The sequence below is a fragment of the Diceros bicornis genome, chromosome 9, assembly GCF_020826845.1.
Source record: "Diceros bicornis minor isolate mBicDic1 chromosome 9, mDicBic1.mat.cur, whole genome shotgun sequence".
Classification (NCBI taxonomy): Eukaryota; Metazoa; Chordata; class Mammalia; order Perissodactyla; family Rhinocerotidae; genus Diceros; species Diceros bicornis.
Window position 1 is genome coordinate 5730020 of NC_080748.1, and position 9858 is coordinate 5739877.

The window sequence follows — 9858 nt, forward strand, 5'->3', positions numbered from 1 at the left end:
AGTTGCAGGCAGAAGTAACGGTCTAATGATTATTCATGGCATTGCCAGTCGTTTAGTTGCAATGTAGGGTACTTGTGAGTGGGGAAGAGAAGTGATAGACGATGAGGCTGAAGAGGTAGGCAGGGATCAGAACATAAAAGGTCTTGTATGACACTTAAAGAAGTTTGCTTTTGTCATGTAAGTAATGGGAAGCTATTGAAGAATGGCTTGGTGGAGGAAGAGAGTGGGAATGGAGAGACCTGGTGGCTATTACAGTAATCCATCTAAGTGTTGAATTAGGTTGGTGGGCTGGAAAGAGTTTAAGAGGTACAATCAACAGAAGTGTGTGACCTAATTTTCTGCCTTGGGTGCCTAGGTATGATTTGATTTATGATTTGATTAGGATAATGCTCTCACAGTCTGTGTCTTTGTCTCTCTCCAGTGTATTCACTGGAAAATCCCCTGGATGAACTCTACCATTTGCCTTTCCTTGTTTGAAACCCACTTAACTGCTGAATATTGCTGTAGAAAAGCATATAATTAGGGTTATTAGTTTCTGTTTACATTCATGGCCACAAACCCCAAATCAGAACTCAACAGTACACAGCAACATTGCCATGTGTATTAGTTTGCTAGGACTGCCATAACAAAATAGCACAGTCTGAATGGCTTCAACAATAGACATGTTTTTCTCACGGTTCTGGAGGCTAGAAGTCTTAAGATCAATGTGTTGGCAGGTGAGTTTTCTCTGAGAGCCATAGGAAGGATGTGTTCTGAGCCTGTTTCTCCTGCTTGCAGATGGCTTCCTTCTAACCGTGTCTTCACATGGTTGTCCTGCTGTGCTTGCACACAGCTGGTATCAACCTATGTGTCTAAATTTCCTCTTATAAGGATACCACCATCTATGTTGGATTAGGGCCCACTCCCACAGCCTCATTTTAATTACGTTTTTAAAGACCTTATCTCCAAATATGGTTACATTCTGAGGTACTAGGGGTCAGGACTTCAATATATGAATTTGGGGGGAGCACAGTTTAGCCCATAACATGTTTCTTTGATTGGTGTAATTTTCTACTCAGTGAGATAACTCTTACCTTTTCTTCTCTCCAGAAGCTTTCTACCTACAGGCCCTCTTCCATCATTATTCTCAGCTAGTGACCTAGCCTCATATTTCACTGATAAAACTGAAGCCCATCATTGTGAATCCCTTCATCTTCATAGCACCAAATTTACTGTATATGTACTCATTTTCACTCCTTTATTAAAATGAAGGATGTGTCCCTCATTTCAAATGCCATACCTGGATTCCAGTTTACAATGATGAATTGAGCACATAGGTTTCTATTCTCTCTCCCAAAACCTTGGTAAGATGACAGTAAAAAGATTTTTTAAATTATTAACCCTTGAGAAGAAAGGGAGAGAAAACAATAGACCAGAAATGTCAATGAATATTTTGGAAGAAAAAAGAGATGTCTGACGTACAAAGGAAAGAAAGTTGTAATCTAAATGTAGAAGAAAGGCAAAGAGCCCCCGAAAAGGCTCAAGTGAGATGCACCTGGATGATGAACTCCAGCAAAGCTAAAGAGTAAAACAAGAATGAGAAAGACATGAATTAGAAAATATAGGAGAGCAGAGCAGGGAAGTACCAACACAACTGTTTTGAAGTTGTCTAGAAGTCAATAGGTCCAGATTGGAGCAGAAAGATGAAGGATTCAGGAAGGGAGGTCTCCAGGAAAATAGTAGAAATGATGTGTTTGAGTTTATGGAGACTACTGATGATATACATGTGGCAGAAATGTAAAAGCTTTTGGGAAGAATAATTCTTAGATACATGAAAAACCAGGCTAATGAAAATGAAAGGCAATTATTAACAGGAGGAAAAACAATACATTGCATAAGAAAGAAGTGATAATTGTATACTATTTTGTAGCATTGAACAATACTTGGATAGTCACAAATAGTGTAAACACTATTAATTAGATTTTTTATTTTTATTTATTTTTTAATCAGTTTTTTTGTTTTTGCTGAGGAAGATTTGCCCTGAGCTAACATCTGTTGCCAATCTTCCTCTTTTTGCTTGAGGAAGATTTTCCCTGAGCTAACATCTGTTCCAGTCTTCCTCTATTTTGTATGTGGGTCGCTGCCACAGCATGGCCACCAAGGAGTGGTGTAGGTCTGCACCTGGGAACCAAACCTGGGCCGCCAAAGCAGAGCGTTCCAAAGTTAACCATTAGGCCACGGGGCCAGCCCCTTAATTTGATTTTTTAAATTGTGATAGTTATGTTGAGATGGGGGAGGGGAAGTGAAAGAGTGACTGTATGGGAGACTCTACCATGGTGAAAAATGCATAAATAAGGTCTAAAATAGATAAATCAGGAAATAGTGTTATACATAATAAAAGAAATGAAAAAATTTTGTTGGATATTCCATTTCTGGAATTATGACAAATAAGGCCAACTCACTGAAAACAATTAAAAATGCTGGAATAGATTTTAAAATCAACCTTACCTTATTGAGGTATACTTTATGTACTGTCAAATCCACCTATTGTACAATTCAATGAGATTTGATATATGTATATGTATATGCCATCACAATCCAGGTATAGAATATATCTATCACTTAAGAAGATTCCTTTTGCTTTTTCTTAGTCAATTAAATCCCTCCTCAACCTCATTGTCCCCCTCCTGCAAAATAAAAATAAAAAAAAAAAACACAAAAAACCTTGGTTCCAGCCATTGATTTGCTTTCTGGTACTATACGTTAGATGTCTTATTTTGGTTATTGTATTTTTCAGTTTTGTAATATTCATTTGGCTCTTCATTATATCTTCTATTTCTTTGCTGAGACTTTCTATTTTTCATTTGTTTCAAACATGTTTATAATTGCTCGTTGAAACATTTTTATGATGGCTGCTTTAAAATTCTTGTCAGATGATTCCAATATTTCGGTGTTGGTGCCTATTGTATTTTCTCAATCAAGTTGAGGTTTTCCTGGTTCTTGCTATGATGATTGATTTTTTATTGTATCTTGGACATTTTAGGTATTATGAGACCTTGGGTCTTATTTAAATCTTGTTTTAACAGGGCTTCTATGACACTGTCCCCACAGAGGAATGGGGGTGCTATCTCATTTCTGCCAAATGGGTGTGAAAGTCCAAGTTTCTCATTTGGTCTCCTTTGACATTCCAGTGGGGAGAGAGGGTACCTCATTACTGTTGGGCAGAGGAGGTATTTTGAGATCATCAGTAGGTCTTCACTGACACCACCTTTGGTGGTTGGGAAAAGGGTGCCTCATTATTGTTCCCCATGTAGTCTCTGATGTCGTTGTGGGAGGGGGTGATGTTTCATTATCATTGGATGCTGGCCAAAGTTCTACATATTTAGTTCTGCATTAGCTGCACAAGACGAATTTTGATATTTTGTGTTTTCATTATCATTCAGTTCAAAATATTTTCTAATTTCCTTTTTGATTTTTTTTGACCCATTTATATTTGAAAGTGCTATGAAAAGACAAATCTTTCCTGAATTTCTCAGTGTTCCTGCAAAGTCTTGCCTCCTGAGCTATGAAAATGATATATTAAGATGCTTGCTTTTAACTCCCCTAGAAACATTAGATTTCCACATATCACTTTGCAGCCATTTGTCCCCTAAAGGTAGAGCTAATTCCTTTGCTGCCATCCAAAGGATAATAAATCTTCTATTATCTCCCTGGGAGCCAAATGGTTACATCTAGGCTGTGGAATCTAGGCTAATGGAAAGGGTGACTGAATAACCCAGAGACCTCAGGAGTGATTTTGAGCATTGTTTTTCTATATATTTATATTTCAGAGAGAAAACCCTGAATTATAAACTCAGACACTAGTCTTCCTCTCCAGAGAGATTTATTTACATTCCATAGGGTAAGGACCCAGGATCCTTTCTCTTCTCTTAGGAGGAGGGGTGGGTATTCCTACTTCTATATAAGTGGGCAAATTCATATTCTGGATTCCTTTCCAACAGTACAATCCCACCATACATGTTTCAGTTTATGAAATCTGACTTTGACTGCGTTGTCTGCAAGGTGTAGGCATGGGGACCTGATACTGTTAATGTTATTCTGGCTGTTCTTGATGTGAATTAGTCTGATCTCTGGCCAAATGACTGGTGTTTCTGCTAGTGTCTATATATAAATATGTAACATGCAAGTAGGTTAACATCTTGGATCCTTCACTTAACAAGTGTGTCTTTTAATTTCCAGTAATTTAGGCTTTTCTAGATATTTTATTGCTATTGATGTCTAATTTTATTGTTGTGGTCATACAACATTTAAAAATATTTCAGTCTTTTGAAATTTATTGAAATTTGTTTTATGACCCACCATGTGGTCTGTCCTACAAATATCCCACGTATTAATGAAAAGACTGTGTATTCTGCAGTTAATGGGTGTAGTGTTCTGTGTCGGGTCAAGGTGGTTGATAATGTCATTCAAATATTTTTATATTCTTACTGATTTTTGATATAGCTGTTTTATCAGTTATAAAGAGAAGGATTTTAAATATTCCAACCATGACTCTAGGTTTATCTGTTTCTCCCTTTAGTTCTGTTTTTACATGTATTTTGAAGCTTTGTAATTAGGCACATATACATTTATAACTGTTATGCCTTCCTGAAGTATTGACCCTTTATCATTATGAAAGTATTTTTTTTCTGATAACTAATATTTGCATTATATATATATTTTTCATCCTTTTTCTTTCAACTTGTGTCTTTGTGTTTAAGATGCATTGCTTAGAGACAGCATATAGTCATATAATAGGGTCTTGCTGGTTGTTTTTGTGTGTGTGAGGAAGATTAGCCCTGAGCTAACATCTGATGCCAGTCCTCCTCTTTTTTGCTGAGGAATATCGGCCCTGGGCTAACATCCGTGCCCATCTTCCTCTATTTTATATGGGACACCGCCACAGCGTGGCTTGACAAGCAGTGTGTCAGTGTGCGCCTGGGATCTGAACCTGTGAACCCCGGGCCACTGAAGCGGAGCATGTCCACTTAACTGCTGTGCTGCCAGGCCAGTGCCCAGTCTTGCCTTTTTCTTAATAATCCCATTTGACAATCACTGCCTTTGAATTGTAGTATTTAGTACATTTACATTTAAGGTAGGATTAAGGTCTGCTATTTTGTTATTTGTTCTCTATTGGTCTCATTTTTTGTGTGTGTGTCTCAGTTCCTTTCTTAACTTCTTTTGGGTTAACAATTCTTTTTCCCTCTTCATACCTTAACTTGAAAATGGACAGTTTGCCCTGTGAAAGTAATTTGTATAAGCAGCACAATAAAGATGACACATATTATTAAATGTTTCACATTAACTTTATTTTTAATTGCAATCTTAAATTACTTTTAAACTATGTTCAATAAATTATCCCTAACTGAAATCAAAAGACTCATTTGTGGTGTTAGTGCAAATCTTGAAAGCCTTGGACACATGGGACTGACTCCTGCCAGGCAGTTCCATCTCTACACTTGAGGGGTGTTTTCTGTTGACTCTGCTCTTCATTTATTTTGACAACTAAAGTTTGTTAAAATTTCTAGGAAGCAGATATTTCTTTGTCTTTATTTTAATGCCATGGGAATTTTGTTGAGCTGATTGCTGTGATGCGTAGATTTCATTATTTAAAAAGGGAGGTGACAACCCATGGTGGTTCTTACAGCCTCTATTCCAACTGTTTAAAAACCACTACTGACAAGTATTTATTAGTTACTAAAATAATATAAAAGTAGCACATGCTCATTGAGAAAAAAATTCTAAACAGTGTACAAATGTGTGGAGTAAGAAGTAAGTCTTCCCTCCTGTGCCTGCCCACTTCTATTTGCCCTCCTTGTACCCAGGGGTAAGTAGTAGTAACAGTTTGGTGTCTATCCTTCTAGATGTATTTCTATGCATATAAAAATTACATATACACATACATATATGTAAACACACACACCTGTATAACATATATTTTAAAAATGGAATCATACTATGCACTTTATTCTGCAACTTGCTTTTTCCCCCCAGCTTTTTATTTTGAATTATAGATTCACAGGAAGTTGCAAAAAAAAAAGTACAGGGAGGTCCAGTGTATCCTTCACCCTGTTTCCCCCAGTGGTAACATCTTGTATAACTATAGTACTACAATATCAAACCCAGAAAATGGAAAGTACAATCTACAGAGCTTATTTCAATTTTACGGTTTTACATGCACTCATTTGTGTGTATGTACAGTTTTCTATGCAATTTTGTCACGTGGAATTGTGTAACCACCACCACAATCAAGATACAGAATTGTGCTATGACCACAAGGCTCCCTCATGCTCTCTCCCTTTATAACTATATTCTCCACTTCCCAGTCCCTGGCAACTGCTAATCTATTCTCCATCTCGGTCATTTTGTTATTTCAAGAACGTTATATAAATGAATTATTTATATTGGCTTGTTTCACTCAGCATAATTCCCTTGAGATCCATTTGAGTTGTTCTATGTGTCAATAGTCTGAACTTCGTTTTTTTCACTCAACAATATATCTTGGCCCTTCCTTGTCAGTCTATGTAGATCTACTTCTTTTTATTTAAAAGATGCATGGTATTGCAGAGAATGGATATATGCATTAATTATTTAACATCTTTTAATTATGGACATTTACTTTGTTTCTTTTTCCAATCTCAAATAATGCTGTCATGTGTATCTGTGTACAGATATCCTTGTACACTTGCATGTATTCCAGGTATAGATTCTTCCAAGTGGAACTCTTGGGTCAATGGGTAGGCACTGGTATTGCCAAAATACCTTCTAGTAAGACTACCAATTTATGCCACTACAATCATACTCTCAGAAAGAAGGTACTACTGAACTTTCTTTTTTCCCATTTACCGTCTTTGTAAACAAAGATTATCTTTGATAATATGTGGTTGCAGTAGAAAATTTAAACAATAAGAGAAAGTAAATTACCCTAAGGTCTACCCTCCAGAAACTACTACTGTTAATATTTTGGTATACATCCTTCTAGATTTCTATGTATGCATAGTTATTGTTTTATATGTAGGGAATTACACTATTGATTCAGAAACTATTTATTGAGTGTCTACTGTGGGTCTGGCTCTATTATAGGCACTGGGGTATAATGGTAAATGAGAGAGTATTACAAGCTTTTCTCACAAAGAACTTTTTCTTTTCGCTTATTGCCTGGTTTTTATTTTTACATATATGAATACATAGAAAGATTTATGTAATATACAACATAAAAGCAAAACATGCAAGATCCCCCACCACCAGTCCCCTTACTACTCCCCATTTTGGTGTTTCCTTCCAGTCTCCTCCTTCAGTGCTTTTATATTTATTTTTCTCCTCAATTTTTAGAAATAATATGTGCTTATCATAGACAAGTGAAAAAGAATTAGATAATAAAACAAATTCACTTATGATCACAAAACCAGAACACTGTATCCAGGTATACCCTTTTTTATGTGACTGAGATCCACACGCATGGTTTTGTACTTGCTTTTTCATTTATCATGAATAATTTCCCATGTCAAAGGCTGAAAGCACTGGTATTTTTATTAGTATGAGTTAACATTACCAACTCAGTCATTAAAGAAAGGTATTCTAGTCTCTGGGGGCAAAAATGTTTTATCTTAAAAACAGAAAAGAGCATCAGGCTTATGGAAATATTTCAATTAAAAAAGCTTCTTCCCTCTTAATAATCAGTATAAAACGAGACATTAAGCAATAAAGGACAGAATATGTAACAATGCTTTTAAGACTAATCATTATTTAACCTGTACTACTAGAGTATTAGCAAGAAAGCATGTTTTCTATTTCATTGTTTAACAATGTACCTACATAGTATAGTATATAAAACGCAGGTGTCGGGGGAAGAGGGAGAATCTCCCTCTGACCTTTTCCTTAAGGTTCTTATGGCTGGCCAAATAATTAACAAGACAGGTTAGCAGGAGAAAATAATACCAAGTTTAATAACGTGTACATGGGAGAAAGCAGGGACACTGCGTTTCTCAACACAATAGCAGAAATTCTCGTCTTAAATACCATGTTCAGCCAACGACAAAGGAGGATGTTGGGGGTGGGGGGAGTCAGTTACAGGAGATTACCACTAAAGCACAGTAAACAAGAGTAAGGTTATTATGCAGATTTAAGGCCTCACCTTCCACATTGATAAGTCTCTAGAAATGAAGCCATCCCCCCTCTTCCCAAAACAGAGGGAGATACCTTTACAAATGGAGATTTCCCTTATAAATGTAAATGTTTGTCTGGCAACTCCTTGCAGGGCCATCCAGAGAATGTGGCCAGAGAGACAGAACTTCCGATAAGATGGGCTTGTTGGTGCCTTTCCTATTGTAACATTTATCCTACATTATCTTTACAGCTATCATGATAGAAGATCTGTTCCGAAGGAGCCACCATGTCAAATTCTTTAGGCAGTTAGTGGGGGAGGTCAAATGTCCCTCAGAGAAAACAATCAAGGTAAAGAGATATATTTTAGGATGGCCAAATCTTGATCTCCCACACAGGCATAGCTCGATCTGCAGCTGTAAACTAAATATGAACACACTGCACAACCCTGCCCCCATTCTGCCTTTTCACTCACCCAGAAAACAGTGGACAGGTACTGAATGTGTACTTCTCAAAGGTGCTCTAACAATTCCACCTCTAAAATATTTCTCCAATTTTATGTAAAATTAATTTAAACAAAGATACTTCTAAAATATATTATTCTAGTACCTCTAAGACGTCATCACTTCAAAACATCTAAAATCCTAAGGTGTTTCAAAACAAGGAACTTAATTTCGTCCACTACCAAGGCATGTTAAAGAAAACACACTTATGGAACTAAGTATAATTTGGAGTGTTTTCTAAAAATGAACAGACTGGCATAGAACTTTTCCTTTTATACTTTCTTTTGTAACTTCTCCAGTAAAGAGTTCATAAATGTGATATAGCTCAAAGAGATGGATTAACATCAGTTCCAGAAGTCCTCCACCAAAGGATGTTAGATTTTGAATTTAACAACAACCAAAAAAAAAGTATAAAAAACATGTTATTTTACTATTTGTAACAAATATCTTCACTTCAAAGCCTCTAGAAAGACTAGATGTTAAAACATGGACCTAAAATGTTCACACACAGCTGTTTGGAATAAAATGCACATAGGGGATAATGGTTATAATTTGAAAGTGTCTCTCAAATAGGCATATCTTGGCCAACTCTTTCCTTCTTACTTTTTTGTCTTCCCAACCTATCCAACAGACAAAATACAGGCATGTTGCACTGCAGACGTAGATTAAGAATTTCACTTCTAAAAGTAATGTTTAAAATTCTTATGAATTTAACCCAAAAAGTGTACAAAAATGTGTTTACTAACTGTATTTGTCATATGAAATTAGGACATACACTTTTCTATTATATACACTACATATACAGCAACATTAAAGTAAATGTGTATAATTCCTTTCTCTCTCTCCTTCATCTACTCAGTGAAAAGTATAGATAAATGTATTTTTCAGTGACTGAACATTTCTATTAGAAAGAATACTGAAAATATTAACCCTATTTTACTACATCTACTTTTAACATATGGTGGGCACTTCTAAACATCTAGAAAAGCTAGATATTTTAATTAAGGACTTATGTTTAATTACTGTATACACTACATACACAGGAGTGCTGAATATCAATGCACGTGTGGAAAAATGGTTCTAACGTGCACATTCTGGGGGACCCTTCCCCCTCCCTCACTGCCTTCTGCCCTCCCCTCCAACTCTGGAAACAAATGTCAACATGAATCCAAGAAGGGATGTAGAGACTGCATTTCCTAAAGGCATTTCCAGAGATGATGTTTCTCTCCGGTGA